General features: G+C 34.9%; 1 pseudogene; it reads left to right on the top strand.

The window, feature by feature from the left end:
* The first annotated feature begins 565 nt into the window (after positions 1 to 565).
* On the top strand, positions 566 to 16,262 carry LOC112826343 (spindle and centriole-associated protein 1 pseudogene; annotated as a pseudogene).
* The last annotated feature ends 6,338 nt before the right edge of the window (positions 16,263 to 22,600 follow it).

Below are 22,600 nucleotides of genomic sequence, written 5' to 3' on the forward strand. Positions count from 1 at the left end.
CAAGCATCTTTTCATGTGTCTGTTAACCATCTGTAGATCTTTGGAGAAATCTCTGTTCTGTCTTCTGCCCATTTTTAATTGGATTACTTGTTTTTTGGGTGTTGAGTTTTAGAAGTTCTTTATATATTTTGGATACCAATCCTTTATTTGATGTCATTTGCAAATATCTTCTCACATTCTGTAGACTGCCTTTTAGTTTTGTTGATTATTTCCTTTGCTGTGCAGAAGCTTTTCATTTTGATGAAGTCCCAATAGTTTATTTTTGCTTTGGTTTTCCTTGCCTCAATTACCACATATTTTCAAGATAAACAGCAACTAGTTCTCAAGTAACAGGACTAAATAGAACCACTTGTCATAAATAGTTCATCCTAATTTTACTGGGCAATTGGTGTGAGCATCTGTGTTAATTAGCTTTATCATTGGGGGTGGGTAACATTTCTCAAGCTTTATGACAGCAAGTAATTTTGCAACTTGGAGCAAGGATCCCACCAAAGTTATGCTCCTACCTTCCTTCAGGAAGTCGAGACAGGGCTGCTATCTTCCCTGATGATTACATTTCGAAGAGATGGCTCTCAGTGAAGGAGGCCTTCACTCTTCAGCTGCCTCCATTTTGATTTCAAACTTTCTAGTTGGGTTCCTCTTTTCAGCTTGTCTCTTGGTTCAGACAGAAGATGCTGAGGGAAAAGCATCCCCTGATGGAATCCGAAACTATCCTCCCAAGGAAGCTGGCCCTGAGCCCGCAAGACCCTGCCTGTGACCGACTCCAAGACAAAGATCGATTTGACTCTTACTGCCTATCTGTATGTTTCCACCCACTTCTGCCTCACAGTTTCCTTATACAGACCTGGAAGTATTTTCAGCATTTTGGAGGCCGTCCTTGAGACGTTAGTCCCCTGTCTTCCTGGTGTTGGCCTCGATGAAATAAATTCCTTTCTTGTTTCACCACCACTCCTTTTTCCACCTTTGGATTTTGCCAGCAGTGACTGGTTGGCTGAACCTGGTCTGGAGCGAGGTACTCCTGTATCCCTGCATGCTGGCTACACCAGGTCCTTGAGAAAAAACATTCCTATGTCACAAAGTTGACAAGGGTCTATCTAGTTTTTGAAAATTATATTTACATATAATTCAAAGAGAGGAGAAAGTACTCAGAATTACAAGTTTTCTAAAGTAAATGTTCTTGAAAAAGAAGGGGAGGAAAAATCTCTTCCCTCATTTCAAACAGAGAGAATTAAACCTCTTCATTTGCATTTATTATTTGTCCTTAAAATTGATATTAGTGTATTTTTTCTCTAGTTGTTTATCTGTCTAACTTCAGATTTGTCCTTTTTCTCTTTTTTTTTTTTCTCTGGGGTCAGGGTGAGGCAATGATCTATGTTGGGGTCTGCAAACTAAGGGCCATAGGGCAAATGCAGCCCACTGTTTGTGTGTCTTTAAATGATTGAAAAAAAAATCAGAATAATAATATTTCATGACACATGAAAATTATGTAAAACACAAATTCCAGTGTCTATAGAGAAAGGGTTATTGAAACACAGCCATGCCTCCTCTGCTATTTACTGTGGCTGCTTTCTAGCTACACCAGCAGAGTTAGTTGCAAGACAGACCATATAATCACAAAGCCTAAAATATTTACTCTGTGCACCTTTACAGAAAAAGTTTGCTGACACCTGGTCTAGGTCCTTACTAATCAGATAAGAGTCCCTGAACAACCAACTTTACTATTACCTAGGAGCTTGTTAGAAATACTAAATCTGGGATCCACCCAGAGCTGCTAAATGGGATCCTACTTTTTAACAAAGTATCTAATGTGACTTGTTAAACTTTGAAAAACACCAATGTAAGTAATTATTTCTCTGCAAACACTATTTCCCTCTCTGGTTTTCTCAATGAAGGCATCAAGTAGGGAGTCAGCAATTCTGCTCAGCTCTCATATTTTTTATTGTTATGTTAATCACCATACATTACATCATTAGTTTTTGATGTAGTGTTCCATGATTCATTGTTTGTGCACCTTCATATTTAATCCATGTACTCCAGTATAAACTTTATCAGGAATAACAGTAATGTTTTAGTTCTCAACTGCTTTCCCTTGGTCTAACTTTTTAACTGGTTCAGAAACTAGATGAGAAAGGGTGCTACTTATTGGATTACTCCCAAAGCCCAGCAGAGAAATAGTAGTGAACTAGGTGAAATGGGGTATATGATAAGCAGAGAGTTCCAGTTATGATAAGCTGCAATTTTTACAAAGGAAGATCCAAGAGAAAGTAGATCATATGTTTATATTATACCCATTATTTTATAATCTGTTTCAGTCTTACTGAGACTGGAGAGGAAAGTAGTCCCTGGCTTCATGTAGCCAAATTTCTGGTTTATAATCAGAGTGATTCTTACTGACCTCAATTCTCTTGAGATGGTAATTTTAGTTTGCTTGGGAACTAATCCCCAGTTTGCTTATTAGAAGGGCAAACCTATTCTTCTGCTTACTGAGGAACTAGTATTTTCAAAATGAGACTTAGAATTCTTATATTGGTGATGGAGAAAATCAAACCCACAGCAGCAATGCCTTTTGCATTAAACTGAGAGATAAAATTAAAAGTTTTGTATTGTTAAAAGATAAAATGAGGCATGTTAAACATTTTAAGAGTTAACTGAACAAAAATAGATTCCAGTGTGGCAGGGCCAAACCAAAAGTGGTTAAAAGCACTCCACCTAAAGGAGTCAGGGTAAAGACTTACATAAAGGTGCAGAAGTGAAGGAAATTACTTGATTGGCTATAGCTTAAAGCTTTGTTGACTGAGAGTGGTTGTTCTTAGCACTCTGATTTCATAACTTAGAGCCATTAACAGGCTTATATTTTGATTTGCTTATGTAGGCCACCTCAGTCTAATGGACTCCTTATTTAACTAATTTAATAGTATTTATAGATTTTGATGTGTTAGGAATTCATCATAATTGACTTAAGATCCTAGTAAGTAATATTAAGATTTAGGAAGTAATATTGATTTTAGATTTTAAATTTTATGTGGAAGGGTAAAAGAAAATGTGACAAAGTTTATAAACATTTGAATTTTAAAAATTAAATCACTGACTTTATTATTTTAATACATTTATTAGAATTCACTAATGTTTTCAAAGCTTTCTGTCTAAGGATAAATATTTCACAAACTTAAAACACAAGCATTATTATATTTATGAATGTTGATTAAAGTGTTGGAGGGAATTTAAATAAGCTGAAAATGGGACTGATTATTTAAGGGAATTTATATGCTTAAATGTATATAAGCACATATTAATCAAGGGCCCCCTTAAAAAGGATTGTTACTATTTCATAGATTTATAACTAAATTACCAAGACTTTGAAAGTTCAATAGGAAAATATTATTCGTTGACATAATTATTTTTAAAAGTTGATATTTATTCTGTGAAGAAAACAACCACTAATAGTATTTTTTGAATACAAAGCACATTCACTCAAAACCAAAAATATTGTTCATGTTTATGAAATACTTTCATATGTATTACTAATTCATCTTTATCTCAATATTCAAAATAATAGTTTCTTCAGAATTATACTCTATCCATCATAGAACTAGGAATAGAATTCCATAATACAGCTATAAAAATTCATTTTATTAAATAATACTAATGAGAAAATAAATATTTGCTCACATTGGCTCAAATTACCTAATTTATGGATCCTAGATTACTTACAGTAAAAAAATGTACAGTGTTCTTATTCTATATAGATAATGTTATACTCATTATAATTTAATATCTTTGTGTAACATAAATGTATTTCTATTCTACTGCATTTTTCCCTATCTTAGGACCAATCACCTTTGCTAGTTACGTCAACATAAATATAAATAAATTTATTTCTCTTAGTAATAATTCAGAAAGTTAAGATATGACTGTCTGGAAATTCACAATTATCATATCCTTTATCCTTCATGCCCATACACAAAAATATTGAAGTCCCTTAAAATTAATATATACTTAAATGCTTATATTTTTTCAAATGTCCAAAACCTGGTCCTTTCCCTCACTTTTATTCCCAGATATAAATAATGTACAATAATTGGCTGATACAAATGGCATATTTAGATTTTAACTGGTATAGAAGATGCTTACATGGAATTTATTTTTAATTTAGATGTTTGTAAAGGGGAATTATATTAAAGCTGGTTTGATGTCGAGTAAAAAATTAAGAGAATTCCTAAAGAACTGTAGGAAACTGGCTATGAAATGTACACATTAGGGAGAATAGCTAAATTGCATGTCCAAGCACTGCCTTGATTGATTTTTACTCTGATCTTCCCACCAAATTACATTTGCAAAAGTAACCATGGAGACTAAAAGCTTGACTATTGAACTGAACTAGTGAAGTAATACCAAGGAGTGCAGTAAAAGAAAGTAAAGGTGTTTTCAGAGTCAAAAAGGTGTCTTATTTTAACATACAATGCATTACATTAATTTTTCTAAATCCTAGGAAATCAAGAGCATCTACTTACTCTCCAGAAGAGTAGGAACAGAGAAGCAGATTAACCAGTCAACAAAATGTTTATGTTTTGATGCCTAGTCTAGTATTCTATGCATTTGTTGCTTATCAAATGGTTTAGGGTATAGAAGTACATTTCTTTAAGAAAATATATCACATCCCTAGACCTACATTCACAATCAGAATTAATCAGAGCTATGGTCATAAAAGACATTATTTTAGTGGTTGAAAAACTTTTTGGACTAAATATATTCATATATTCTGCTGCTATTAATTTAAACAGAACACCAATCGAAACAACCAAGAATTTTCAGAAAAATCTCAATTCTTCAATTGACTTGAATTATGCAAGCATATAGAAATTACAGATCTAGTTTAAAATGAGTAAACAATTCTCTAATTTACAGGGTAAAGATAAGTTAAATGTAGTATGTTCATAATGCAATATATTCATCTGTCAAATATTCACTAAAAACTTTCTATAATGCCAGGAATCCAAACTAGCATTGGAGGCATAATTTTAAACAACAAATGTCCTTTATATCCAGCACCGTGAGAAGAAACGCCACTTATAAGCAAATAATACCCTGAATAAGTGCTATGATAGATTTAAGTACCAGATGTAAAAGAAGTCGATCAGGGAATATCAAATTGCTCTGGGAGATGAAGAAAGATTTACGCAAGAAAGTCGTATTTGTAATGATAAAAAAGTCAGGAGGAGGGATCTGAAGTCGTCTTGAAGTGAGATGTAGAAAGCAATTATGTTCTTTCTCTAACCACTTCCCACTTGTCCCCCTGCATACCTAACACTGCTAAATCTAGTAGGAGGAGGGTATTTCTGCTGATCCTTTCTTCAGAGGCTCAGAAATAAATCTCACACTGGTTTCTGATGAATCCTTAGGAAATGCAAACCTATTAATCTTGAATTCCTATGTTAACAATGCTAAGTAGCTTTAATTTGGAAAATTTTAGGGTACCTTTCTCTCTTGTGTAAGGCCTCAAGAAAAAGAATCATTATATGTATTTATCAATCGACTTTTCTTTCTTTGGAACTATAAATTATGGATAAGAATCCAAATAGCAGGAATTACTGAATGAACTTCCATTTTATTAGTTTAATTCAGATATGTATTTTTTTTGTCTTGTATTTGTAGTAAATTCGATAATATACAGAACATTCCCTTAAACATTCTGGAAGTATTTTTAGTGGTTAAAAGGTTGTATTTAGGGTTCGGATCACACGGGCTGTGTCTAGGCTGTATCTGGGCTCAGTCTAGGCTCTTTTTCCCGTTATGTGAGTAGGGCAAATTACCTAACTTCTTTGTTCCTGATTTTCTTCACTCTAAGTATATTGAGAGGACTGTGAAAATTATTTAAACCACTTAGTCCAATGCCTACGCCTTGGCAAATCCTTGATAAAGGTTAATAAAGAAAACAAAACAAATAAAAGGCCCCCCGTGAGAGTGCTTGGGTGGCTCAGTTGGTTAAGAGTCCACCTCTGGATTTGGGCTCAGGTCATGATCTCAGGGTTGTGAGATTGAGCCCCGTGTTGGGCTCCATGCTGGGCATTAAGCCTGTTTAAGATTCTTTCTCTCCCTCTGACCACTCCATCTCTCTCTCTCTCCCTCTCTAAATAGAAAGAAAAAGAAAAAGGCCCCTTTAACTGTGATAACACTATTATTGGTAAACGTTTACAGAGAAAATCAAAAGATTGTTTACTACTAGACAACCATTTTAAGAGAAGCAATTATATGAATACATTTTTCATAAAGTTTATTTTTTCTGAGAAATGTACACCTATTAACAAAACCCAGGTTAACATTAGCACTAGCTCTGAATCAGAAAAAAACAACAAAAAACCTTTAAAAAATATAAACTAAATAACTAGATCATCAAGTAATTTCATACATTATGAAAGCAATCCTGTTTGTAGTAGGGCCAGTGAAAAAAGGAAAAATTTTCTAATTCAAAGAGAAAAAAGAAAATTTTCAAAAATTAAAATACAGTTATAAATATAAAAAATTATCTATTCCTGTCATACCCAAACTCTTCCTATTGTCCATTTACCACATTTTATTCACTTTATCAATCAAAAATTCTTATGAAAGACCGAATTACATAGATGATTTTAAATTCAGGTTGTTGTAATAGAAAGAATGTTCTTTAATGAAGATGTTTTAAAAGACTAGGGAGGAAAAAGTAGGGTTCATTGTCATGGAAATGAATGAAGAAGGATGACAGTGAGTCCTATTTGAAGGCTGGAGGTGTTTATTTCTTGGAATATGCCAGAAAAGTCACACTTTCGCAGTTAGCCATTTCTCAGAACACAGGAGAGGAGGGGAGGGTCTCTCGACAAGCTTTCCAGGAAGATAGGGTTCAGATAAATTCCAATCATTCATCCCTTATTTATTCAATATTAATATGATTCAATGTTGAACAATTCAGAAATAATCCTAAGCCTCCTGTGTAGCGTGGACGAAAGGTGAACTGGAATAGTTAAGTTAAGCGTCCAGAGGTGGAGATGCAGTACCTTTACAGACAGTATTAGAAAACCAGAACTACTACTACACCAGTGGGCGAACACAGGATCATAAGCATCAAACCTCATATCCTATCTGTGAGGGATAGTCCACAGGTCTGATAGATTTTTTTTTTTTTTCTTGCAAGGGTGGGCATTGTCTTTAAAATATTTTAGTTAATTCACAAAATTTAAACACATAGAATTTGAACAGTGAAAACCCACTTCTAACATTTTCTTAATTACTAATTAACAAGCAAATTAAATTCATTCCTTTACAGTCCTCCTTCCTATATTGAACTCACAATAAGATTTCCTTTATTCAAATCTCTTATTTTAATACAGTAGAGAAAAAAAAAAGATGAAAAAGTCAAGATGATTGCCTTAAATTATTAGGCATTAAATGAGCTCTTGTATTTTAAACTCCAACAGCAGTCTTTTGGAAACAGCTATAATGTTGACAGACTAGATAGAGTTTTATTTTCGAAATTTTCTCTTTTTGAATACCATAGGTTTTCTAAATTCTTTTTTTATTTCTGATGTCATCCTGATGTTTCTTGGAGTGCTCTTCAAAAGGGATAGCAAGCTTGAGAGCCCTGTTACAATTGCCATGTTGGTATTTACAGTGGTGCAGACTGTCATTAATATTTTCAGTTTGTTAAAATATAAATTAGTTGTATGATGTTTATTAGGAAACTCTGATAATCCCCTCAGATTCCTAAAGTTCTTTTATAAAAAGGTATAGTAACTGCCTGAGAGTGGTTGAAGTGTTAATGCCTGCCAACATTATAGCTGTAATTGTTAAAAAAAAAAAAAATCCAATGTTACATCTTCCAGTAGTAAATATCTACATAACACTAGCATAAATATAATTTTTGAAGGGGTTCATTACACATTACCCCAAAATATGGCACCCTCGCACATTGAATATTTTAAGCTGAAGGAATTTGAGAAAATGGCAGATGCAGGAAGATCACTCTGACCTTCTCTCCCAGCCCCTTGTCCTTCTGAAACATCATAAAACCCGCAAGTGAGAGGTGCCTTCCCCATACCCAGAGGAAAGGAATATCCTTAAATTTGAAGACAAAGACCACCATGAAGAATCTCAATAAGTACAGTCTCATACTCCTCAACCTATCATATTCCTTCAGAGCTGTCTACTCCTCATCAAACCTGCATAAAAGTACACAGGTCTAAGTGTTTCTTTGGGTTTTCATTTCCTTAGGAAGGCTCCCATGTCATGTAAAACTTACATATTCAATAAATTTGTATGCTTTTCTCCTCTGAATCCGTCTTCACCAATTTAATTTTCAGATCCAGCCAGGGACCCTAGAGCATCAAGAGAAAGCTTTTCCTTCTCTACATTTTCATTTCCAGTTCTTTAAGATATTTTTTCTTGTTATTGTTGCTGTTTTATTATTTTATTATTTACTATTTACTATATAGTTTTGCTTTATTTTCCTTCCTTTTTTTCCCCTGTTCTAACATAAACTTACTCATTTGACAGCCATATAAACATTTTTTTCTTAATTTTATTTATTTATTTTAGAGAGAGAGAGAGCACGAGCAAGGAGGAGAGGCAGAGGGAGAGGGAGAAGCAGACTCCCCACAGAGCAGGGAGCCTGACACGGGGCTCCATCCCAGGACCCTGGGCACCTGCACTTGAGAGCCATATAAAATAGGAGTAAGCTTCTATCTGTGAAATGGGGTTATTACTCTTTATTTAATATGATTTAATACAATACCTGAAAGAAAATAAGTACATAATAATGATTGGTCATTACCTGTATTAGACACATTCAATAATTACCATTATATTATTTATTTAATTTTTAACCAAATTTTATTTCTCTTCACTCCTTTTAAAAATATCAGGTATGGGGCACCTGGCTGGCTCAGTCAGTTAAGTGACTGCCTTCGGCTCAGTCATGATCTTGGGGTCATGGGATCAGGCCCCCATTGGCTCCCTGCTCGGCAGGGAGTCTGCTTTTCCCTCTCCCTCTGCCCCTACCTCCCACTTGTTCTCTCTCTCTCAAATAAATAAATGAAATATTTTAAATAAATATTTATGTATAGATATAAATATAGAAATAAATATGGATATATCTCAGGTACAATATATCACCACTGTTTCCGGTTATTTGAGAAACATCACTGTTTTACTTGTTTTGAGAATTGTAATTTAATTATATTTATACCTCTTAATTAAATGTTATTTACCCTCAAGCATTACATTCTCTCCATATCTGATTGTTCAAGAAAGACATCAAATTCCCCCTAATAACTGAGCCATGGTTTATCTTTAAGTGGCAGTAGGTAATAATTAAGCTGTCTCTCTCTCTCTCTCTCTTTTTTTTGGTCTGTATTGTTCATAGTCGTCAGTAAAACCAGAGGCTGGAGTACCCATTAAGTTGTATATTTGGTAGACTTCATACAGCAATCTTCAATAGCAAATAAGAAAAAAACAAAATTGAGCAATAAATAAAAGAACAAAGTTGAAATGAATTGCACAGTGCCTGGAAAATCATGAAAACAAGGAATAAGAATATTCTGTTGTTTGTGAAGCATGCATCACCTGCTTTTCTTTTCTTTTTTGTAAAGGCTATTTGGGGGGAGGGTAATATTTTTTGTAGAAGAATGGTGACTATTGTATTTAAGTTTAATTTCCTTTTTTGCTATGGTATGATACAATAATTTAATAAATTAACCATTGCCCTATTTAAACTACTTCCTGTGTGAAGTCACATCACCACCATACACCTGTAAAAGCTATAGAAAAATAACAGTTTTCATTCCGGCTTCTTTCTCTCTCTCCTTCCTGTCCTTTCTCCCTCTTTCCCTCCTGGCCCTCACTTCCCCCACCCTCCTCTCTCTGCCCTTCAGCGATTACATTTCACTTGTTTTTTACCTTGAACTCTATCCATTTGGGTTATTCAAGAACTGTCATTTCTATTGACCTTTTTCTTGACCAAAATTAACTTGTTCGGTGGTAGATATTTCTCCACAATTGGACCTATGATTATACACTCACATCATGAACTTTGATGATCCCAGGACCAAGATTTTAGCACAAAACACCCTTACTATTTCTATTAGAGTCTCAAGACTCACACAGATACTTGGGACTCTTCTCCTATCTAGGTTTTGGAACATGTTTGGTGCAGGAAATATAATTCCAAGAGTAGCCAAAGGGGGTTCCTGATTATCGTTCAGGGCCAATAGAAACTGAGAGCAGACACAGAGTGACTTCATACCTGCTGAACAATTTTAAGCTCTTCAGATAAAGCCTGTCCTCCATTAGATATTTATTCATGAATGGAAATAATAATTACACACACATATACACACATAAACATAGTAAGTGTTGCCTGAGCAGTCTCAAATTATCTGTGATAAGGATCCCTATTAATTTTTTTTCTTGTCTAATGCAGATGAATACTTTTGTAAAATACAATAAAAACATCACATCCCTGTTAATTGTCCTAGAAGTTTCTAAAGGTTTATTGACCTGAACACCTTTATTCCCATGAAATGTCACTCTGTCTATCAGGATTAGATTTTAGTGGGAGCACCAAAATCAAAGTGTCATGAACTGGAGATGATGGGAGTGTATTTGTATTTTATATAAAGTCTGAAGTTATGCAAGCCAGGTATGGCAGATCTGTGTCATAGAGTCCCCAGATACCCAGCCTTCTTCCATTCCATTGCCCATGTACTTAGGCTTTATTGGTTTTCCATTTGGGGAATGCGGGTCTTTAGCACTTTGTCACCACATCTGTTTAAAAGCAGCATGAACCAGGAAAAGACAGATAATAACAAGAAAGCACTCATAGGAGCCATTGAAATTCCAAGCACCTGACATATAGACAGCACTTCTGCCTTTACCTTATTAGCCAAGATTTAGTTAAAGGGCCACACTTAACTACATAAAAGTGTTTGAGAAGAAATCTTCAACCTGGGGAGTTTGACTAACTAAAAAGAAATCCAAGATGGGGAAGAAACTGCAAAGCTCTATGTGTACTTTGAGCTCATTGCATGGGTACAATTGAGTGTTTACAAGAGTTCCCAGCAATAACAAATTTGATTCATTACTTAAAAAAAAAAATTCTATCTGAAGTTTACTTGCCCTCCAAAACTTTTTGAAATAGTAGAGAGCTATTTTTTTTCCAAAACTGGAAATACTGGAGCTCAGTTTCTGCTCATATTCTGTCTATTCCAGGAAATAAAATGCAGGTTTAATTTTAATACAGTTCAGTGACCCTCTCTATTAGATATGAGTGATAAAGTTCATTTCGCTGCCTCAGCGACTTTGACATCACTGGACAATCATATCCTCAATAGTGTCATTTACTAAGGAGACCAAAGGAGGATATGTACTATTATCATTTTAACCTGACAAGAGCATATCACTTCTGGGATGGATTAAGTACTGGCATGGCAAATTTCATGGTCACTCTTGATATTTCAGGATGAACTTTTATAGCATATGCCCTTTTAAGAACTAATACAAAAAGATAGTGCTTAAGCACATCCGGAGGACTTTTTTCCTAATAAAATTTATGAAATTGCAGTTGCCTAAAGTCATTAGTAATTTGTTAATGCAAGTAAGCCACTGCGAAGAACAGAAGACTCACATTAATTTTAAGGTATATGAAGATTTTGGACTTTTGGTAACAAGTCACATAAAAAGTTTTGCTTCCTTCCCAAAACTTCTTTCTTCCCCAGTGCCCAGATCGAGAACAAAAAAAAAAAAAAAAAAAAGAAAAAAAGAAAGAATGATGGCTTGGATTAGGATATATTAGAGGGCACTATTTAGATTACATTATGAGGATTGGACACAAGATGGTTTAAGTATATATGTACTAAAAGAAATGTGAATTTATAGCATGTTTATTTTCCTAAGATTAGCATAAGCGCTTTAAATATGCATTTTCTTACATTGTGACCTTAAGGTTTGAGTTCTGTTTATAGTTCAGACAGAAGTAATTCAATAGTTTAGGTAAGAGATGATTATACCTTGCATGAGGTTAGTGATGGTGAAGATGAAACAGACGTGAATAAACTGGAGCATCCATCAAAGGGCTTAGTGATGGATTCTATTTATAGGGGAGAGGTAAAATGAGTGATGCCTGGGTTTCTAAGCTGGTGAAACTTAATGGATATTGGCACCATTCACTGAGATAGGGAGAACTGAAGGAGAACCATACTTTGAAATCAGTGTTGTGCACAATTTCAGAATGGATGCAACAGAAAGCATTATTATCTGACACAATTACAAATTATGTTCTTAGAGTAGAAAGAAACCTTAGAAGTTATATAGTCTATCATCTTAAATGATGATAGCTATACTATTTCTGCTTGGATGTCTCAAGTGATAATATCCCCTTGGCTTTATAAACACAGAATAATACTTTTAAAATAGGCATTATTATTTTGATATTCTTCCTATGCTCAGACAACATCTGCCCCTTTGTAGAAGATAATAGCAATTTTGAAAGTAGAGTTCTATAAGACTTTCTCTACCTGTTCAAAAAGATCTTGACACTTCTTAATGAAATATTTATTGCTTGGAACGGCAAACCTGTTCCCCTGCCTACTGAGGAAGTTGTATTTTCAAAGTGAGAAAAAGTTAGAGCTGATATGCAGATGATGGAGACAATCAAACCCACAGCAGAAATGCCTTTTTTATTAAACCGAGGGATACAATGAAGGGTTTGTATGGTTAAGAGATAAATTGAGGTATATTAAACATTTTATGACTTATTTAAGCAAAAATCAATTCCAATGGGGCAATGCCTAACCAGAAGTGGTTAAGAGTGCTCCACCTACTGGAGCCACCTATGGGCTCCCCAAATACGTGGCAGAAGTCATTGCATATATACACGATTATTATATACATGCAGTAGCTTATGCTCTTCATTACAGTTTGTTGATTTTTAAAACAGCCAATGATGCTTGCTTGTTTTTTGAATAGTATCATAAACCAAAAGCCATAGACACCAAGATCTTGAGGAAAAAATATCTAAATACTAAGGATATTATCGAGACTGATGTTATTCTTTTTTGAGAAACAGGTACTTAATGTTTGTTTGTGTAGAATATTTTATGTAATATATGTTTGTTTGTGTAGAATATTTTATGTAATATATGTTATGTCAGAAAGTGTGAAGGGTCTGAGACTTTACCTTACTTGCAAGTAAACAAGTTAGTCTATGTAATTGCATGTATATCCTGACAGAAGTACCATACTGCAGAGAAATAAGCCATGCATTACTTGCACCAAGAACACCAGCCTGGACAGGATCTCAGTGCCAGTTCTTTGAGGCCCAATCCTCACTGGAACACACAGTGTTACAGTTCTGGAGCCTGAGAAGTCCAAGATCAAGGCACCAGCAGACTTGGCTTCTGGTAAGAGCCCACTTCCTTGTTCATAGACAGGTATCTTCTTGCTGTGTCTTCACATGATCAAAGTGGGGAGGGAGTTCTCTGAGATCTCTTTATAGGGCACTAATTCTATTAACAAGGGCTCCACCCTCGTGACCTAATCACCCCCAGAGGCTCTGCCTCCTAATACAATCACACTGACGTTAGGACTTCAACAAACAAATTTTGGAAGGACACAATCAGCCAATTGCCCACAGTGAGAATCGGTTATTATTTGGGTATGAAGTGGATTCATATCACAGGAGAGGTGCTCTAAAATTATAACTCTAAGTGCTTATATTGGGCAGCTGGAATGCCACCCCATTAGCCCTATGGGAGAAAAAGACTTTATTTTAATCTAAAATGGCAAAGTGTCTTATGATCTGAGGAGGGTAAGATCTCTTGGTTTGTTACACTGAAATCTAATCAAATGTCTCTCAGGGGAAGGTGTGTCTAATTTTATTATTATTCTAGAATGTAAGCAAATCTTCAGTAAGATGAGGGGAATTTTTATGATCCTGAAATGTGTCCAAGGAGTGGAATGTTCTGTAATTCCTTTCCTATGAATATCTGAAATGTACAGGACAAAAGAAAAAGAAAAAGACAACCCAGAGAAATACAGGAAGAACTACTGTCTGGCACTATGCTTATACTAGAATCAACTGAGATTCTCATAGGTGCACAGGGTTTCTGAATGTAACAATGTCTCCTAATTCTTCTCAAGGTCTCATTGTGGTAAATCAAGACCCTGTCACCAAGACCATTATTAGTGAATCTGTCATGGAGCCTCAGGCTCTTAATGAAATAAATGATGAAGAAGAAGGAACTGTTAACAGTCAGTCAGAAGAAAGCGAGAATGAACTGGCTAGCTTTAAACTCTCAAATAGGAATGCAGACATGTTTCTCCATCAACTAGAGGAAGATAATTCTGGTTAATTAATAAACTGTGGACTGATATTCAGCAGAAAATAGCAACACGGTCACAAATAACAACCCTTCCAGGAACTCCATCATCTGCCCCCTCCATCAGGGGAATAAAAAGCTGGCTCTCAATGCTACCAGTGCTATCAGGAGAATCCACACCAGGCTTCAATCTGCAGACTCTACTGAGACTCTAGACTCAGGCTATCTTGTGGGATTAAGTGTTAAACTCAAGGAAGCAAAAACAGTTGTTAAATAAAGTGAAAGGAAAACGGGATTTGCATGCTCTTTCCAAGCACAACAAAACCACGTTAGCAGTTGTACAGCCTCCACAGACTTGCCAAATAGCAATAAATCCAGGCTAGATGCCCTCAAACCCATGATACATGAAGTGGAACACTAAATGGAAGAGTATGAATGGTGGACAGGATGTGAGACCAAGGGACTACAGAGTAGTCAGTCTTACAGGTTTCACTCTATCGCTGGTGAGCTCTCTCTATTGTCTGGTTTGGTACCTTGAAGAAAGTGAGCTCCAGGTGCATAAAGTAGAGATGACGCAGTAACTGGAACAAGTGTTAGGTGATCATCGAAAGCTCACTGATGCGCTTACAGCAGAAATTCTTCTTAGAGAAGAAAATACTGCTACCCAGGCAAGACTTCAGCAGTACATGGTCACAACAGATGAGCAACTTATATCACTCACACAGGCCATGAAGAACTGTCCTTTGATAAACAGCAACAAAGAAAGTCAGGCATCAGAAAGGGGATCCATGAGTAGGAAACTTATAGATAAATCAGAGGGCCCTGCCATAAATGTTAATGTCTCTTTGCCATTGATGTTCAGAAAGGGAGAAGTGGTTGAGTTCCCACAGGAAAACTTGTCTGTTAAACTACCTCCGTTACCAGCCTCCCCAGATAGTGTGAATCTGGCCAACAAACTTCCAGCACAGATATTTGAGCTCAAATAACACCACCAAGGCAGAAGATCAACTCAGAATTCTCTCCCTTGCAGGATGTATTAAGGACTGTTCAAACTCCTCCTGCTCCACGAATTCCTCCAATTATGGAAATGATTGACAAGGAACAAAACTGAGAAAAGAAGACCTTACCTACTGGTGCAGACAATCAGAATGCAAACAAAGAGAGTTACCTCTTCTTACTCAGTGGTGGAGGGTCTCTCAGGGGGAGAAGATCTGGAGAACAAAGCCCAGTCTCCTTTTGTTAACCTCTCAAGCCCCTCTACATTTCCCATTCAAACACTCAGCAGGCCAGAATCCCCAATTTCTCAGAAGAGCCCCCAGTACTGGGAGATGGGCAATAGCTTAGAACAAAAAGGCATTAATACAAAGAAAGGACATCCTGGCACAAATTGCTGAGTCGACAATGCAGAATTCATCAAGGCACATCGGAATAATAATATTGGGCCAGAAGAATAGCAATGGGGATGGACTTCAGGAATTAAACAAACAAGCGACAAATCATGCAAGTGACATGCAGCAACACAATCTCTAAGCGAGGAGCATGGAGGAATGGATTGTAGAAATGGATCAGCAGAGTATGGATGCTCATGGAAAACTCAGGCAGAGCAGCAGACACTTGCTGGTTTGAATCTTTCCTCTCCCAGTATCACCCATTCTGTCATCTCTCAGAGCATGGACTGAAGGGGGAAAGAAGACAACTCAAGTATCTATTACAGGAGCAGAAACTCCTGAAAGTTTAAAATGTAGTGCTGTCTCTCTTACCAGTGGGATAAATATAAGATCTTCGGGGGCTACTAGGAATTCTTATTCCCCATTAAATGCTACCTCAGGAACTGGCTGATGTACACCTCTTAATCCAAAAGCAAAGACTGAGAAACAAATTGAAGAAGGCTGGTTTGTTCTTTCTACCCACTTGTCATAAATGAAGTTAGCTGTACAGAGTTTGTTCTCAGTAGTATATTCTTGAGCTTCCACTCCCTTTTCCCTGCCCCTGCTTTCAAATTTTCAGGTCCTTCTTTAAGAGAAAACCTACAAAGATTTTATGACTTACTATTTATGGGACAAAAAATAAAGCAATTATTTTAATTTTTGACCTTTTCTTTTTTTAATTTTTTAAAAAGATTTTATTTATTTATTTGACAGAGAGAGACACAGCGAGAGAGGAAACACAGCAGGGGGAGTGGAGAGGGAGAAGCAGGCTTCCCACGGAGCAGGGAGCCAGATGCGGGGCTCGATCCTAGGACTCTGGGATAATGACCTGAGCCCAAAGCAGATGCTTAACAACTGAGCCACCCAGGTGCCCCATTTTTGACTTTTTCAAATAGATTTCTAACAACTAACCAATCTACAATCTCCTGTAAATAAAATTTTGACTATAGGGAAAAAAATATAAACTTAAAAATTTTCCAGGAAAAATTTTTGAGGCTCTAAGATGTCTTAATTTTCTATATTATTTTATCTATCTATCTATCTACCTACCTACTTACCTACCTATCTATTTATTTTAAGTAGGCTCCATGCCCAGCATGGAGTCCAATGCAGGGCTTGAACTCATGACCCCGAGATCAAGATCTGAGCTGAGATCAAGAGTTGGATGTTTCACTGACTGAGCTACCCAGGTGCCCCTTCATTCATTTATCCTAAAATTCATTTAAAGTATTATTAAGCTCTAATGATATAATAAACATATTCACAATCTAGCTGAAAAAATATATAATCATACAAGTAGACAGAAAACTGCAACTATGGAAAGAGCTACTAATAGAATTTGACAGTTATAGAGATAAGAGAAGGTTCTCTGAAGGTACTGATGCTGCTTAATGGAGAATGAATGTAATTTACCTAGAAGAACAAGGAAGGAAGGACACTCCAAGGAAAAAGAATGGCATGTGCAATGCCCCATGAAGGAAGCACAGCCTGTTCATGGTCCAGAGCAAACAGAGAAATAAGAGCAGGTGGTGGTATATAATATGAACTTTGCATTCATTTAGGGATAACTGGTTTTATTTATCTTAATAAATAAAGAGCCATGGAGGTGTTTGTAGCGGGGGAAGAGTATGGTAATTTAATATACATTTTCAAAAGACTAAAAGATCTGTTACATAATGTTAGAAAACGCCGTGTGTGTTTGTGTGTGCATGCTCATTCTATAATCAGTTAAAGCCTTTTTCTCGAATTGCTCTCGACAATTATTGCCATGTCACAGAATTCCTAACTTCATTGTTAAATTAGGATAAAGTTTTTTTATTTTTTTTTAAAGATTTTATTTATTTATTAGAGAGCGAGTGAGAGAGAAACAGCATGAGAGGGGAGAAGGTCAGAGGGAGAAGCAGGCTCCCCGCTGAGCCGGGAGCCCGATGTGGGACTCGATCCCAGGACCCCGGGATCATGACCTGAGCCGAAGGCAGTCGCTTAACCGACTGAGCCACCCAGGTGCCCTAGGATAAAGTTTTTGTCAAAGTTTTGACAAGAAAGCTTAGTCATGACTGTACAAAAATACACTGGTATAACTGCTTGAATCATTAACATGAAGTTTGAAGATATGTTACAATTAAGTTAAAAAACAATTTTGAAGATGCTTTCCAACCCCTTAAATTTGAAAAGTTTCAAATACCTAGTTTGAATTGGGAGTGGATGCAGTTGGTAGTCACAGGTTAAATTAATGCTTTCATCCCAACATGTCCTCTCCAGATTAACCTCATGTCAGTACAGTGCATAACACCTCACCAGAATGGTTGCAAGCAATCTTAATGTTTGCTAAGCTGAAAATTAAGTGATCTGAAAACTTGAGATCCAGTATATTGAAACAGAGAAATCGTGGTGGTTGGCAGGTAAATCAGTCTGCATGGTCGTTTTGTTACTAATTGTATTTTTAATCTATGTATGCAATATAACTTCTTTACCAGATGTCCATAGGTTTTTCCCAAATGTTTAAATATCAAAATGAAGTTTCAACTACTGAATAATACATGTAATATATACTCTATGGTATAAAATAGCATAATTTTGATATTCAAATCAATGTCCCTTTATTTTACCAGCATTACATAGAAGAGAAAAAATGGTTAATGGTATAAATATATGTGTGTGTGTGTGTGTACATATATAAATTATACATACACATGCATATGTGTTTATATTATAATAACTAATGAAAAAAACTAGCAAAAATAATTTCCCCAATAATTTTTGTATATTTATACTCAGGACAATTCATGTTAAATAAACTTGTATGTATGTGTACATACATATGTATAAACCTATATAAACTTGTATATAATCCTATATATAAATGTGTGTGTATATATGTATATATAAAATATGTACGTATATATATATATGTGTGTATGGAATACTATCATATATATACATATATATAACTTGAATATATAAATCTGCATCTATACATACCACATTCATGTTAGTTGACTGAATGAAAAAATACATTTTTGATTAATAACTAAGTACCTATACATCTCTTTGTAATTAAAGATATTTAATATAAATATAATTTATCTTATAAAATATAATTATATAATTAAAAGTATTCATAGAAATATCAGTATTATTTTAGAAGGAAAATATTATTTTTATTTTATTCTTATTAATAGCATTAAAATATTATTGTTTTCAGAGAAAAGAAAAATATCCCTAGCTCAGTCTTTTCAGTTTTTGTCAAAGGAAAACTGGAAGTTTTCCCATGATGAAGAAAGCAGTAGCATTCGCTCCGTTTTGAGTGACACACTAGGTCTGAACATTTTGTTAGTGCATTGCATAGGGAGATGTATTTCCCAAAGGTCTCAAAGCCTTGACACCTATATGTTAACATACATACAATATAATAATTAAAACTGTCCTTTGATGAATTATAGCATAAAACAATTCATGAAAGATATGAAGCAAGATGCGTGAAAATATTAGACTCTTATGAAATTATAATTTCTAATCTCTATAATTACCCAATATTTTAACATATTTCAAAAAGTTATCCAGATTTATCAGTAGTTTTATTACCAATGACATCTTACTAACTGAAAGACGTTGAATTAAAAATATGCAGCACAAAAACAAGGTTTCTAAAAGCAAGGTGTTGATATATCTATATATAAATATTTCTGGTTTTGAAAAATTACCTATGTCTAGCATTTTGACATTGTGCGTTCAATATGTAGATATTGTAAGAAGAAATTTAGTTACCTAAATTTTCAAATGAGGATAATATTTCAGGTAAGTGAGTTCAAACTGAAACTTTTTTAGTGAATTATCTTAATGACATTACGGTACATTGGCTTCTATACTAAGATGCAGCAATGGATGTACAATTGGTGAAGATGTACATTGTGTGTTGTGTGATAGAAAATATTGGTATAACACCCTTTTCTTGCTAGTATTTCACACATCATATTTTGTAGAAATAATGCTTAAGATGTGGTAAGTGTCCAATAAGAATAAGGGTGCCTCTGAACTTTTATTTGTTCAAATAAATTTGTATATGTATTTGTATTGTATATGTATTTTCATACATATTTTTCTCTTATGTATGATATAGAATTCATATTGAGCTTTCCTCAAAATAATCAAATCTTTTAATACCAAAACTTTACTCCTTTATTTTATTTTTTTTTTTAGAGAGAGAGAGAGAAAGAGAGAGAGCATAAGCAGAGAGGTGGGGAATAGGGGCGTGGAAAGGGGCAGAGGGAGAGAGAATCCCAAGCAGACTCCACACCCAGCACTGAGCCCAACACGGGGCTCGATCCCACAACCCCAAGATCATGACCTGAGCCAAATTCAAGAGCCTGATACTTAACTGACCGAGCCACCCAGGTGCCCCAAAACTACTCCTTTAAAAAAATCAATAATGCTTAATAGATTCATGAAGGATATGATTTAATGCTAAAGACAAATAAATTGGTTAGTGTTATTTTATTACATTAGCTTGCTATTAAAATATTATAATTTAAAAACCCATTTTATTCCAAAATTTATAGAACACTATAGAATAGAAGTTCTATCATAAGATCTTGTTTAAAAAAAAAAAAAAGATGCAAGTTAAATTATCATAATCTATTTGTTTGGCCAGTAAGATTTTAATGTTCCCATTTAGGTAAGCAAAACAAGGCTTGAAAAGTTAACTATATTGACCAAGATCATATAGTCAGTAAGCAGGTAAATCTGTTCATATCCAAGTCTTAATTCTTTTAACCATCCTACTTATACAGCAGCCCACATAACCAATGAACTTGAACTTTTGACATAGGAGGAAATTATTGATGAAAATATTTTTATTTAAAAAATGTTTTGATTGACTATGAAATCTTTGTATGAATAGTTGCAGTAAAACCTGTACTTCTAGCTTATTACTTCATTACAATTTTAAATAAGAAATCAAGTGAAAAAAAAACAAACAGTAGAAAAACTTATTTAAATTATTTAATTTGCCAATATACCAATATTTTCACTAAAGTGCCTGCAAAGTAGCTGCACAATATTAGGTCTTCTCTCAGAATAAAATGAAGATTTGACTGACAAACAGTACAGCCTTAATTTTTTAAGTGAATTGGATTTTCTGAGTACTTGATGTTTGTCTCTATAGGATCAATGAATCTCCTTTTTTTTCCCTAGATGGAAACAGTTGAATTAGAAAGCGTGCTTCTCTTTTTCAGTCCATTATAATGCCTAACAGAGTAGCCAGCCAATGTCAATTTGTGTATAACATTTCCAGTTAGGTTTTTAGAAATCAGAAAAAAGAACAGCATGGGAACTAGGAGCCAGGAACTGCTCTTTAAATGGTGTTTCAGAAAAGAGAGTCCTGTGCCTGTTATTAGCTCTTCAGAGGGTACCAAGCAGAGAAGTCTTTAACAATCTGAATTCTAAATGAACGTCGATCTCTTTGTAGAAACAGAAACAGCATTTCTCGAAAAGGAAATAATCAGGCAATTAATTCTGGATAAGTAATTTGGTATTAGAAAGGAAGAAAATCAGACTAGCGTGTCAGTTTAAAGTAAGGATGACAGGAAAATAGTGAGGGAGATGTAAATCATTTCATCCATCTAAAATGTTGATTTGTCAGGATGAGAAAATATCACTATTGAATGTGTCTACATTAGGATTGAAATTTGACATTCTAAATGAGAAAAAAAAACAATATTAATAGTATTTTTAAAACCTCTTTTAGTCAATTTGATGACCTTATGTAAATTGAATTGTGTGAATAATTTAGCTTTCCAAAATATATTCACAGGAGCATATACTTCAATTGATTTTTACAGGTGCTGAAAGGTTTCTATGGGATATTGAGTATAAACATTTAGATTTAGCAGGTTTTTTTAAGATTTATTTTTTTTAGAGAGAGAGAGAGAGCACAAGAGAAAAAGCGTGAGCAAGGGAAAGGGCAGAGGGAGAGGGAGAAAGAATCTCAAGCAGACTTCCATTGAGCTCGGAGCCCAATGCTGCTTGATCCCAGGACCCTCAGATCATGACCTGAGCTGAGATCAAGAGTCAGCCACTTAACTGACTGAGCCACCCAGGCGCCCCTAGATTAACAGTTTCATTTGATGCAAGATACCCTGGTGTCTTTAATATACTAATATGTACTATAAATCTCTAAGACTAGGATAGAGTATTCAGTATTTCCTCAGTAATTTTCCTTTTTTGTCATTCATTCATTCACTCACTCAGCAAAACTTTTTTCAATGTCTTCCAGACACTGTTCTAGATAGCAATGAATAAAACAGATAAAACCTCCCACCTTCAGTGATTTTGCATTCTTATTGAGTATCTTGTCGGTATAATGTTCTCTGTAGCAGTCTTCGAAAAATCCTGACAAAATATATACATATTGTTTCAGAATTTAATAGGATAATAGGTAACACTTGTCTGAAGTAGGGCAATGTGGTTTCGATAATTTTGTTAGCGAAGAACTGAGACTTTATTTGATGCCACTTTGAGAATACCTATTCAAGGAATAGAGCCATTCAACATATACAATTGATAAAATTAGAAGATAAAAGGCCAATAATCATAAATATCACTTGAGAAGTCAGGCAAGTTAAACAGTGAATTAGAAAATCATACAATTTCATATTGGGGGCTATAATGGTAAATAAAAAGAATTGATACACTGAAAGTTCTAAAATTTTGAGGTGCAGGTGGCAAGATTCAGATTATTGTCTAATAGAATACAGTTTAATGCAAAGTGATATCCTCTTTAATATAGCCATAGACCACCACACAGCTCTTCCTCTCCTAAGAATTCCAGTA

Source organism: Callorhinus ursinus, unplaced genomic scaffold, assembly GCF_003265705.2.
Source record: "Callorhinus ursinus isolate GAN/ISIS: 27379988/994484 unplaced genomic scaffold, GSC_fseal_2.0 scaffold7, whole genome shotgun sequence".
Lineage (NCBI taxonomy): Eukaryota > Metazoa > Chordata > Mammalia > Carnivora > Otariidae > Callorhinus > Callorhinus ursinus.